The sequence below is a fragment of the Penaeus chinensis genome, chromosome 16 (genome assembly GCF_019202785.1).
Source record: "Penaeus chinensis breed Huanghai No. 1 chromosome 16, ASM1920278v2, whole genome shotgun sequence".
Lineage (NCBI taxonomy): Eukaryota > Metazoa > Arthropoda > Malacostraca > Decapoda > Penaeidae > Penaeus > Penaeus chinensis.
In genome coordinates this window covers 7,844,737-7,858,880 of record NC_061834.1, presented here as the reverse complement: position 1 = coordinate 7,858,880, position 14,144 = coordinate 7,844,737, and the positions used below count along the sequence as shown (strand labels likewise).

Sequence of the window (14,144 nt, the reverse complement as noted above, 5' to 3'; positions counted from 1 at the left end):
GATGCCCTCCACGGCCTCACGTGGCTGGCGGGCATGTATTTCCCAAAGACGTGGTATGTACTGGGAGGGGGTTGCTCTCCTTTCCATATGATACGAATACGGTTGAGTGGTTTCCTATCCTTGTGCACTCTTATGGCCTTGTGAACTCCGTCGAGTGCATACGCATGTTCAAGATCAAAGTCCTTGCTGTAATGCGTCACAAGGTATTCGTCATATTTTTCTTGTTTTTTGGGCTCATCAAAAAGTTTGAAGGTAATACCTCCAATTGATCCTTCAATAAGGTCGTCAATATAGTTTCGCTGAGAGCGAGCGACATACACATACGGCGAGGAGAGAGTGTCTCCTCGCACAAGGTCGAGGGGGGTACTCCGCCGGGCCCGAGAATCGTTGCCGAGGTTCTGTAGCCATTTCATTTTTTTCGGATTTCGTGGTGCCGTCGGGGAATTCTTCTATGGTGCTTTCGTTTTTTCTTAATTTTCGACTTCACTAATGTGAAACCGTCACTTCCTCCGTCACTGTCGCTCACCTGAGTGTCGGGATCACCCTCAGCACACGCCCGTTGCATAGCAATGGATTCAGCGGGGCTATCCACTGAACTACAGCCTGAAGTGCACTCTTCAGCCGCAGGGGGGGGGGGGGAGAACAGTTATACACCGAGTCCTCCTGATCAGCGTTTACATTGGGGAGCACGGGCACCACACGACCTCTCCGTATGAGGTCACGGTGTGTAGTTTAGTCCTTTATTTACCACCCTGGGTACCTGGACAGGCGTGGGCAAGCTGTGGTACATTTAATGCATGGTCATAACATTACATTATGGTATTACATTTGAATTTTAGCCTATAACATTGTTATGAGTACTTTATCAGTTTAAGGAAAGGGACAATTGCACAGTCCTGTATCTACTCATCTGCCACGCCGGCATATAGCTTTGGCGTGGAAACGCATTAATACATTTGATATGCGGTTATTTTATACTACATTCCAAATTTAGGATACAACATAAGTATACCTTCTAAGACATCAGATGATATGAAGTAGTTACATAGTTCCCGGTACCTCATGCTAGGTGGTCTGCAAGGCTGTAACACATGGCACTCTGATATATAATGTACAAGTATTCGCTTATATTCTTCATTACACTTAGTTTACACTTAGTTTCTTCGACATTACAAACTGTACTGACCTGCCAATACAATCTATATCCAAGCTTGATTTTTGCAGTCACAACTTTGCAGTCTTGTTCTTGTTTTATATAAACCATAGATGAATGAATCTTGCCTAAACCGGTCATAGTGCTTTATGTTACAATTTTCAGGGCGTTGAGAATTAATCAACTCAGTCAAGTCCTCTTTTAAAGAAGCTTTAAAGATGTTGAACGTAGACTATTGTACATGACTGGCATTATGGTAAAAAAATAATGATAAAAATCTGTGCTCATCAGGGATCGAACCTGGGGCCTTCTGTATGTTAGACAGATGTGTTAACAGCTATACCAGGAACACATCCTTTTTTGGGAGAGTCCCAATATAAAAAAAAAACATAGCATAGCAAAGGTGATTAAGGTCAACACAAGATAAGGACTCATACCGAGAAGATTAACAAATCACAAAGTTTAGATACAATACAATGCCCTGTGTATAACACCGACCACCCGCTGTTGATATAGTCATTCTTAAAAGTGAACGCAGTCATCTATACGCATTTGAGTTACTTGGAAAACATTCCTGCATAAGCATACATCATAACCCAATATTGTTGCCAGGATATAAGACCGGGTGCTGCTTTTGATATGTGGATTAAAAGGATTGATGGGATAATGCAATGCCTTTTGCAATGCCTCGGCAAACGGTGGAGGCGAGATAATCAGAGATATCAAACCGCGGATATGTTTCTTTTTCTTTTCTGTGTGTGGGAGGGATAATCAGGAGAAGAAACCTGTAAGACTTCTAAAGATTGGGTATCATATCCTTAGACGTAGAGGTAAAAAAAAAAAAAAAAAAAAAAACATAATTTGTAAAAAGTTACAGTGTTAAGAGGTAAATATGAGCTCACCGCACAGCTACACAATGAGCACGGGTTAATACTACTGTTCCCTGCTAAAAATAATGGATTTCAATTTAACCTAGTAAAGGAAATAACACGTGCATTCATAAAAGCATACATTTTTGAGTTTGACGTCACAGAACGTACAAATAATTGAAAAAGTACAGATACTACAATAGCCACACAGTTTTGTTCCTTTATAAATATTTGAATTATCAAATAGCACACGCTTCCGTTTATATATATATATATATATATATATATATATATATATATATATATGTATATATATATATATATACATATATATATTCTTCTTTCTTTCTTTCATTCGACTTGTCTCTTTTGAAGAAGAAATAATTATAAAGTGGTGTTAAAGGCAGTAGAAATTGATTTAATCATCAACATGCTATGAATTTCATGTTTTTTTGAAGTACAAAACAAGAAAGTATCGGGTAATCAGTTGATTTGAAGAATGGAAATTAAATTCAGCTAATCACAGTACTTAAGAGTTGCCAAATTTTCTTGCCATCTTACGGCACCAATCGCGTGTCATACCTTACCACCAAGACACTCCATACCCATGAGAATAGTGTAAGCGTGTGAATTAACGACTCATAGCCCATGGAAAGGGTAGAGATCTAAAAGTGTGAGAGTGAGGGGTTTGAGCGAGATGCCGCATCCCCCAGGGCTTAGCAGGTAACAACTACATATTCACTTCTCTCTTCATCCTTTCGCAATAATGCCACATGCATAAGGGCCAATATGCATTTACCTGTTTTGTAAAGAGATTGAAGTCGATGAGGGCGGCGACACTGCGGCGCTATCTTTTGGTTCAAGTGTGTAGTAACTTAAGTAAATGTTATTGTGCTATGGAGACGCCATTGATATAAGTATATATGTATATACACACACAAACACACGCATAGACAGACACACACACACACACACACACACACATACACACATAAATATATATATATATATATATATATATATATATATATATATATGTATGTGTGTGTGTGTGTGTGTGTGTGTGTCTGTGTGTGTGTGTGTGTGTGTGTGCGTGTATGTGTGACTGCCGCGATGGTCCAGTGGTTAAAACACTGGACTCTGACCCTCATGGTCCCGAATGCAATTCCCTGCCGCGGCAGTGGTAAAAATACCTGCTCTCCGACTGCTGGCCTCGAGCCCGATCTCACGGCGAGAAAATGACATATCGCCTTGAGAAGTCAAACGCAGGTGTCGTAGCACATGTGTTGGCGCACTCAACCGCGGTTGATTAGGAAGGGCATTCAATCAGGCAAGGGTGACCCTGCCAAATAACCTCTCAATAGAAAATTGAGAGAGGCCCATGTCCTGCAGGGAATGAATAGCTGTTGAAAAAACAAAGACAAAAGAAAGAAAGAAAATATATATATTACATATATATGTATATATACATATATATATATATATATATATATATATATATATGATATATATAAATTATATATATGTATATATATACATATATATATATATATATATATATATATATATATATATATATATATATATATATGCATCACGTCTCAGTCGATTCAGCTGTGAATGAGCATCATCAAGAGAACTGGTCACCTCCGCATCATCCCGCGGCTGAGTAAGCATATTTCTCTACGAACATGTTTCCTATGTCCACATAGATATGACACCAAATACCTACATACATTCATATATCTATATATACATATATATATATATATATATATATATATATAAACATATATATATTTATATATATATGTGTGTGTATATATATGTTTGTGTGTGTGTGTGTATGTGTGTGTGTGTGTGTGTCTGTCTGTGCGTGTGTTTGTGTGTGTATATACATATATATATATATATATATATATATATATATATGTATATATATATATATGTATATATATATATATATATATATATATATATATATATGTGTGTGTGGGTGTGTGCGTGTGTATATATACACACACATATATATATATATATATATATATATATATATATATATGTATATATATGAATATATATATAATATATTTATATATATATAATATATTTATATATATATATATATGTGTGTGTGTGTGTGTGTGTGTGTGTGTGTGTGTGTGTGTGTGTGTGTGTGTGTGTGTGTGTGTGTGTGTGTGCGTGTGTGTGGGGGGGGGGGGGTGCGGATGAAGTATGTGTGGCAGTGTTTGTCTGTCTAAGTCAGAACTAATAATCTAAAGCTTCCGAATATCAATAATCTCTTAACGCACTTCATTATGAAGCAGCTCTCATAGTGTAGTGGTTATCACGTCTGCTTTACACGCAGAAGGTCCCAGGTTCGAGCCCTGGTGGGAGCAATGTTATGAAAAAGATTATGTATTGTGTTTAGTCTAATATCACCATCTACAGAGAAGTAGATGTTGATATTGGTGCTATTTATCTTATGGAAGATGCTAAGGATTAATGTGTTCATAATGTTTAATAGAGATACATCTTTACTATCCCTTATCCGAACTTTTTATAGCGACGTTTTTTGTAGAGAATAGAGCGTCATTTATAAGGAGTCATTTGGCTACGATAATATGTGTTGTCTTCATGAATCCCACTTTGCAGGCTATTCATATGGCACCAAGATATAATGCCTTGATTTGCACATTGTATGTCTTGCACATCTAATTATCCTCTATGCTCATTAGCTCAAACACGCGGCCACAAAACAATGAACATCTGATTTAGCTTTTATTCGTGTCATTTCAATGGTGTTCATTCTTAGCAGTGGCAATGCTCACTGTAATGGTGAAAGAAAGAAGTTTAGTGGTAATCATTATCCTTGTTCTTGCCATTCTGGTCATCATCATTATTACTTCGATGGTCAATATTATCTTTCTTTTAATCTATGATTGTTATAACTGTTACTGTTATTATAATGACCATTGTGGCCTTACTATTTTCATGAATGAGGATAACGATACTGTAATGGTAAATGTAACTATCATGATCCTTTTAGTATGATCAATATCCTATCAAGTATGACCAATGTCATGCACTATGATCTGCATATATTTGTTTCGCATTGGATAAGTTTCGATATTACTTTCGAGAGAGGGACTCTATGTTTTGACAGACAGTATTGTATTGTCACGTGGTTCACTTCTTTTTGGCATCTTTATATGTTCTGGAGTTTGGTTAAGGATCTAACTTTTCTGTTATAACTCATAAGTGCTTACTTAACATTTGTGCAACGGGTATATAATATGTCAGTGCTTATTTTTGGTGTATGGTCATGTTGGTAAATAGGGGAAGTTGCACGGTTTGTCAGCTTTTGTAAGCATTCGCAATTAGCATGTGTACCTTATGAATAAAGTAACATAGAGAGTGCTATCTCTATCTTTATTTAACGAATTAGGATTAATCTTTCGATATGATTTTTTCAGATAATAACTGTGATATATGAATATTGTTTATAGTTTTACATTTGCGTAAAATAGACTTTATATCTTTCCACTAGAATTTCAATGTTCCTGCTTTGACCTCAGTAGATTATTTCTTAGATGTCATCTGTGATTTACATCTGGAGATACCCTATTTTCAAAAAAATCTATGTGTGTTTTTTTTTTGTTTTTTTTGTATTCTTTGATTTTGCGGAACACATTACGGATAAAATACTTAATTCCCTGTTTGTCCACTGGTATCTCCGCCTTCCCTGTTCCATTAGCCTCATCCTCTCACTGTCCTCTCTTCTGTGAATAAATGCACCTTAGCATTTGGAGGTCTCTCTCGCTAGCCCTGTTGCTGTAATATTGACCATTATTGTCATTGCTGTTATTGTTATCACTGATTATCATCATTGTTCATATTATACTCATGGAACGATAACTTTGAATAGATACAAACTTCTAAATAATGTTTTGAATGTAATAAAGTATGATGTCGTACACATTAGATTATCAAGAATAAATACATATACCCAAAGTCATAAAGAAATTTGACATACAAAATACACACGAATTTAAGAAAAAAATGGAAAACAAATCTTTTAACAATTAAAATCCAAAACAATGCAATGACAAGCATCAGTAAAAACAAGTAAAAGTTTTGATTCTCCTCATGTTAAGCATGAAAGCAGCCACCAACGTGCGTGGGTTTTCCTCTAGCATCGTTTAAGAGCTGATAGCCACAGCGCTCATCAACTGCTTGAGTGCCTAGCGCTATTGAGAAGGGAACCCGAGTGCAGCTTTATGCGAGTTATGATCTAGTGGGAATATTTTGGAAGTTTACTCTATATTTAGCGATTTGAAGCGACAACAGCAATCCGCAAGGATTTACTTAAACCAAATGTCGTAACACAGAGAAGAAATGTATGTAAAAATAAGAAATCATGAACTAGTTACTCGTCACGACTGACAAAATCGCAGGAAAAAGAGATACGCCATAGATCTTTACGCCTGTAACTACGACAGCAACAAACCCTAATAATGAAAGGTTTCAATGTCTTTTCTTCTGTGTGGATGAGTGAGTAAGTGAGTGTGTGCGTGTGTGAGCAACAGGGAGCGTCAATGAGAATGAAAGCAAGAGTGACCTCACACAGAAGATATGTATGCCAAACACGGAGATTAATGTTCATTTTAACAACAATGCGATAAATTAGCTGTAGAATTAATACAAAATTATTTCAACTACCACATTGAATTCAACATTTAATGATATGCGACATAATGACGCACTAATGAACGGTGACGGGAAAAATATTCGCAAGCTTTTGCAAGCGAATCTTCTCGGGGTCAGCAATTCTCCCGAGGTAGCTATGTCTAGCTGAGCATGCAGACTTCATTGACGGGGGGTCTATACCAAAAATACCGTACTATACGAAGTGAAGCGAGCTGGAAAAATTTATTTAAAAAAAACACTATGTTGCGAATCTGTGATGGGCGCTCGTGACATGCCCTACGGGTATCTATCACGAATCACACGATCGCCTGGGATTTACCCAAACATGCCAGCGACTTCTAGAGGGTGAGCAGGGTGTAATTAATAAGCGAATAACAATTCTAGCTTAAACCCTAATCCTACATTAATTAACGGACATAAGTGTGGGTCACACCGACTCAAAAGTTGCCCAATGTACGAATAACTTAACCCCGGGTTAATCAGGCATCCCTGTGCACTATGATATGGGGAAGATACTAACGCTAAACTCAAAATAATAACTGTATATAAATTCGCGTTACAAGCTCCGTCTAGCGCTGACAGAACTTGTCACCAGTGAACATGTAACGTTGCTACGCGTTATCCCTATGTTGCAAACAATTACAAAAAACAATCAATGGGAACAGCGAGCTCACTCTCTATGCCATTTCACGTGTCAATCGACCGGGAGTGAGAGAAAGTGAGGTCAGGTCACCCAGGCGGTTTTCCTGATTAATGACTGTCACTCCGAGGTCAGGCTTAGACGGGGAATGCGCGATGAGAATAGAAATAAATGAAATGATATTCGAGAAAACAATACAATCACGAACGCGCTAAATTCGTTGCAGTTGAAACAATATAAATCTCTAATCACGAGAATTATTAAATAAATACTAAATAAATTAACGATATTCATGTTTGTTGAATACATACCGTGATCACACAGTAATGCGATCTAAGGTCAAAAGAAAGTGAGAGCGTGCCATTTGCTGTCAATACCCCACAAAACCAACGCGAGAGTGATTGCGCATACGACTTAACATATTTATGGGAGAAGATAGGGAAAACAAAGGAAAAGGCCCAAAACGAGTACTCACGTGGTTTTGAAGACATGTCGATTATAGTAGCGATGGGTCGAGCGAATTTCGGAGACTGTGTGTCCATGTTGCGAGCCAAAAGGACGCAACGACCACCCTGTCACCAGAATATAAAAGGTATTGGATGAACAGCAGTGATAGTTAACGTAAGTACGGCTCACAACACAAGTTATGGTGCAAACACGAGACGAGTCTTGGGTAAGTGCCGTGACCTGAGCCCGCGGGTGCTAGGGCACGTCTGGTGAGGCTAAACAAGGTCAGATAACTCGTCAGCTACTCCTCGCTGAAGCGATGGTTCTCCACTGGACCTCGAGCCACGTGGCAAACAACCACGCGGTCTATGTCTAATGCTCCACAAATCGTGCTTATGTACACGGTATAGACGGTTAAAAATCTGTGCTCACCAAGGCTCGAATCTGGGACCTTCTGTGTGTTAGACAGATGTGATAACCACTACACCATGAGCACTTGTATTCTTTGAAATATCATTTCCTGAGGAGCTTTTAGTCTTTACATCAATATCATTGTCACTCTTACAAGTATTGATAATAATGATAATAAAGGCAATAATATAATAGATAATAAAGATAACTGATACAATAATTATATGATAGTAATTGTTATTAATGTTATTACTGTTAGCATTATTATCCTTATCCTTATTACTTTTATGTTATAATTCTTATGTCCCTCATTATTATTCTATTATTACCATTGTTATTTCATAATTGTTAATACTATGTTTTTGTCTCCACTAGTTTTATTATCACGAAGATGATGACAGTTATTGCTGCCATTCCTATTACCTTAATTATGATCCTGTAGCCCACAATTTATAGATTTTTTATAATGTTTAAACCCTTATGAAACTATATCCTCCACCAAACAAAATATAAATGACAATATACTTTAACACAAAATGATAAGACAAATGCCAAGAACTTGAGGTATAAAAAGAAATACATGTCCTTTAAAATATTAGAATAATATCGAACGGAATACAAATATCATTACAAAGTAGTTGGTGTTGAGTGTCCTCACGCCAAGCATTAAGGGAAACCATTATGTGTGTGGGTTTCGTAATAGACTCTTGGGACAAATAATCACCATGCCAGTCATCTGCGTTTGGACTTCGCTTAAGGGTGGCTTGTGATGATGAAGTTAGAGTGTATTATCATTAGTAGCAGTAGAGTAATTATCTTTATCAGGATCATTTTTACCATTAGTATCACTAATACTGATAAAATCATTCCATTAGTATTACCGTTGTCACCATCATCATCATCGTCGTATTCATTGTCATTATCTTCATCGTCATCGTCATCGCCAAAATCTGTGCTCACCAGGGCTCGAACCTGGGACCTTCTGTGTGTTAGACAGATGTGATAACCGCTACACCATGAGCACATATAACAACCATTTTGAAAAAAATCATGTATGAAAAAAATAAAGCCACATCCATGAAAAATGTGTTGACATACTTAAGTAGCTACCATGTACTCATATAAAGTATTGTCACATGGTTGTATTCTTCAAAGAAATAAATCGCATATATATGTACATGCTTACACAAACACACAAGCATATGTGTGTGTGTGTGTATTTGGGTGTATGTATATATATATATATATATATATCAATGCATATATGTATGTGTGTGAATGTATTGGTATATATGTATATATATGTATACATGTATACATATACGTATACATATGTGTGTATGAAAGTGCATACACTCAGACATACATATATATGTATATGTGTGTGTATACACACATACATATGTGTATATACATACACATATATATATATACATACACAGACAGACACACACACACACACACACACACACACACACACACACACACACACACACACACACACACACACATATACATATATGTATTATAGGATGTTTTACCCTCGTATTCTTTGATGAGAACGAGAATAAAGAGTATAAAAAATAAGATGAAACCTGATTAAAATAATAAATAAGAAAATAAATATATAAGCAGGTTCTACCGGCCTGCCAGGATAACTTGTAGAGCCAGGATATATGGTGAACCTAAGCCCACACATGGAGGCTAAAATCTGTACTCACCAGGGATTGAACCTGGGACCTTCTGTGTGTTAGACAGATGTGATAACCGCTACACCATGAGCACATCTTTGTAAATATAGCAGCCATTCTAAAAACAAAAACAAATAAAATATTTCATGTATGCATAAATAAAGCCATATCCATGAATTTTTTTTGACATATTTACTCTGATTTCAGCAATTTATTTACTGTCCCCTTTAGATTCTAGTGAGTTGGCGGGAAAATGCGTTTTTCTTTCCAGTACTACTATTATTGACGTTGTTATCATTCTTATTGATATTATGATTATTAGATTGCTATTAAAATTTTAATGACATCAAAGACAATAAATTAATAGAAGCGAATCTTTCAAAACATGAAACAAAGGGTAAACAGATGAGATAGGTAAGACTAATAGCTGACTTCTTGGTAACCACGCCATCTATGTGTAAAGACAATAGATAAAGTTCTATTACATTGGGCATGGCATTGTAGTCTTGCCACCCGCTGACATTGGGTTAAGGAGTTACCTTGTACGAATACAAGGTATTGTCACATGATAGCATTCTTCATAAACATAACAGTTCTGTCTCGTATGTATGTACATGCTTACACACACACGCATAACATAATATATATATATATATATATATATATATATATATATATATATATATATATATAAACTTTTCATCAATACCATAATCACTCTTACAAGTGATGAAAATGGCAATAAAGGTAATATTGCAATAAATAATAAGGATAAACGTAACTATTACTGTGAATTAAGTGTGTATTTTTATGGATGGGGGGGGGGGGGGGGTCTATATGTGTGTAAACCTGTATAAGATGTCTCTGTTAGTTAATTTTTCGCTCTCTCAATAGCGGGCTCTCATAGTGTAGTGGTTATCACGTCTGCTTTACACGCAGAAGGTCCCAGGTTCAAGCCCTGGTGGGAGCAACTTTATCAGAGTGATCCCATTTTGTAGTGATACATTATTGTGCTTGCAATTTCTACTTCCCTTTCCATGCGGTATAAATCAATTGGTATATTGATAAATACATTGATATTTAAATGTATATATGTGTGTGTATATAAATATATATATATATATATATATACATAAATACATATATATGTGTGTGTATATGTGAGTGTGTTTATATGTAGGTGTATATATACATGAACATATATATATATATATATATATATATATATATATATATACATATATATATATACATATGTATGTTTGTATATATATGTGTATATATATGTATATATACATACGTAAGAATATATATACATATGTGTTTATATATTTGTGTATCGATTTATTTATATAATCATATATATGTTTTTATGTATATTCCTATATATATTTGTCTATATATATATATGAGCGTGTGAGTGTGTGTGTGTGTGTGTGTGTTTATATATGTATAAACATATATTTACACATGCATGTATGTATGTTTATATATATATTTGTTTGTGTGTATGTTGTGTGTGACTGTGTGTTATTAATAACGCTTTGGGATTTATGGAAATCATGAGTTCTCTTAGGTTTCTGTGTGCATTGGGGATGTATTCTAGTACTTCAACACTGGTTGTCATTTTGCATGTGCAAGATCTTCCCTCAGGTTATTAGAGATATGATTAAATGTAGCATAGGGATACAATTCAACATTATGTGCTCATGTGCACAGAAGGTCCCAGGTTACGACTGTAAAAGTCTACGGACACCGTATCTACAGTTTAGAAGGTGAGGGCAATGTTTCCATGATTTTCTGCTGATGCAATTTACATTAAATTCCCATCCGAGGAGAGAATGCAATTATTCTAGATATACTTTTAGAAAGGGCTACTGAGCGTAACTTAATCTCGACCGGAAAAGGTTAGGACATTTAATCCACAGACAATCCCTCTCCTAGAGTAATAAATATATGACATTAAACTAGATCTTTATCACCAATATTTCGGGAAGAGTTTGTGTAATGCTAAATTCATGGAAAAACCGAAAGAAAAGACTGGGAGGGAAGCAAGACACTCAAAACACTTATTGGGAACTACCTACACGCTAACACAAATTGAACTATTTCTTAGTGTCACTTCACTTTAAAATTTGTGTGTGAATGTATACGTGTAACAGAGAAAGAGAAAAATAAGCTCACCTCCTGAACATCTGGCTATCCATTTATACACATTTAGTCTTTCTCTCTATTCATCTATCTGTCTTTCTTCCTCTCTCGCCCTCTTCAACATATAAGAATAATACCCAATGTAATACAAAGATTAGTAAAAAGTAGTTGGTATTGACTGTCCTCCCGCCAAGCATCAAGGGAAACCATTAATGTGCGTGGGTTTCGTAATAGACTCTTGGGGAAGTTAATCAGCATGTCAGTCATCTGCGTGGAGACTAAGCTGAAGGGGACGTGTGAGGATGAAGTCAGAGTGTATTTGTATCTTTAGTAGTAGGAGTAGCAATATAATCATCATTATCAGGATTTTTATCAGTAGTATCACTAACACTGATAACATTAAGTCATTGGTATTAACGATTTCATACTCTTATCTTCATCTCCATCTTTATCTCTCTCTCTATCTCTCTCTATCTTAATCTTAATCTCTATCTCTGTCTCTGTCTCTGTCTCTATCTCTATCTCTATCTCTATCTCTATCACTATCTCCATCTCCATCTTCATCTTCATCATTACTATCATCATTATCGTCATCGGTATCACCATTATAATTTTCATTAACGTTATTATTTTTAATGGCAATCATACGTAAGTAGCTTAATCAGTCAACATATCAATGATAATGTAACGTAAATTAGATCGCAGTCTCGTCAACATATAAGGCTGGATGATTCTGATACATGTATGAGTGTTACGTGTTCGAACCACACATCCCGAGCAGCATCCAGCCTTGTCATCTTTACGAACATTTAAGGATGACTTGAAATGTAGACTAGCTAAGAATTCCAACATTTTCACCAATATCTCTCTTCAAAGTTTACATCCCTAAAAGTTTACAAGGATACCCTTCACGCAAATACGAATATTTCACCCTCGTATTCTTTGATAAGAACGAAAATAAAGAGTGGATAAATTGAGATGGAGCCCGATTAAAAAAGAAAATAAATAAATCAATAAGAAGCACGTTCTACCGGCTGTCAGGATAACCTGTAAGCTTTCTAAGAAAGGAGTGTTGCCCCAGAGACTTGTTGGTACGAAAAAGCTGGTAAGTTTAAGATCAGCTCTTGGAGGTACATCTTTTACGGCTAAAAGCTGTGCTCACCAGGGCTCGAACCTGGGACCTTCTGTGTGTTAGACAGATGTGATAACCACTACACCATGAGCACCTGTATTACTTTGTGAAATCTCATTTCGTAAAGAACGTTTATGCTTTTCATCAATACTAGTCACTATTACAAGTGATGCTAATAATGATAATAAAGGTAATAATATAATAAGTTTTAAAGATAACTGTTAAATGATTATGTAATGGTAATTGTTATTGATATCATTACTGTTGGCATTATCATTATCATTGTTATTTTCATCGTTATAATTCTTATGTTCCTCATTATTATTTCATTATTCCTATCATTATTTCATAATTGTTGATACTATGTTTTATTTTTACTAGTTTGATTATCATGATAAATATAATAATTATTGCTACCATTACTGTTGATTGTGATTATAAAAGAATTGCTATAGATTAAAAAAAAAAAAAAAAAAAAAAAAAAAAACTAACGAAACAGGGAATTAATTCAAAATATAAGAAATATATATCCTCCACAAAAAAAAAAAAAAAAAAAAAAATCAATATAAACTTTAGCACAAAATGGCAAGACAAATTACAAACACTTGAAGTATAAAATGAAATACATATCCTTTAAAATATCACAATACTATCGAATGGAATACAAAAATCTGTAAAACAAAAAAAAGTCCTCTCGCCAAGCATTAAGGGAAACAAACCATTAATGTGTGTGGGTTTCGTAATAGACTCTTGAGACAGATGATCACCATGCCAATCATCTGCGCGTGTGATGATGGAGTTGGTGTATTATCATCATTAGTAGTAGTAGTAGTATCATTATCAGGATCATTTTTATCATTAGTATCACTAATACTGATCAGATCATTCCATTGGTATTACCGTTGTCCCCATCATCACCGCATGTCACCGCACATGGAAG

General features: G+C 35.5%; 6 non-coding genes across 6 annotated transcripts; 2 read left to right on the top strand and 4 right to left on the bottom strand.

The window, feature by feature from the left end:
* The first annotated feature begins 4,348 nt into the window (after positions 1 to 4,348).
* Positions 4,349 to 4,421, top strand: Trnav-uac. The gene has a single exon. It is a non-coding gene; the product is annotated as a tRNA-Val (tRNA).
* Positions 4,422 to 8,242: 3,821 nt separating this feature from the next.
* Trnav-aac lies at positions 8,243 to 8,315 on the bottom strand. Its single transcript has one exon. It is a non-coding gene; the product is annotated as a tRNA-Val (tRNA).
* An 866-nt stretch (positions 8,316 to 9,181) lies between these two features.
* Trnav-aac lies at positions 9,182 to 9,254 on the bottom strand. The gene has a single exon. It is a non-coding gene; the product is annotated as a tRNA-Val (tRNA).
* A 688-nt stretch (positions 9,255 to 9,942) lies between these two features.
* Trnav-aac lies at positions 9,943 to 10,015 on the bottom strand. The gene has a single exon. It is a non-coding gene; the product is annotated as a tRNA-Val (tRNA).
* An 803-nt stretch (positions 10,016 to 10,818) lies between these two features.
* Positions 10,819 to 10,891, top strand: Trnav-uac. Its single transcript has one exon. It is a non-coding gene; the product is annotated as a tRNA-Val (tRNA).
* A 2,334-nt stretch (positions 10,892 to 13,225) lies between these two features.
* Trnav-aac lies at positions 13,226 to 13,298 on the bottom strand. The gene has a single exon. It is a non-coding gene; the product is annotated as a tRNA-Val (tRNA).
* Positions 13,299 to 14,144: the final 846 nt, after the last annotated feature.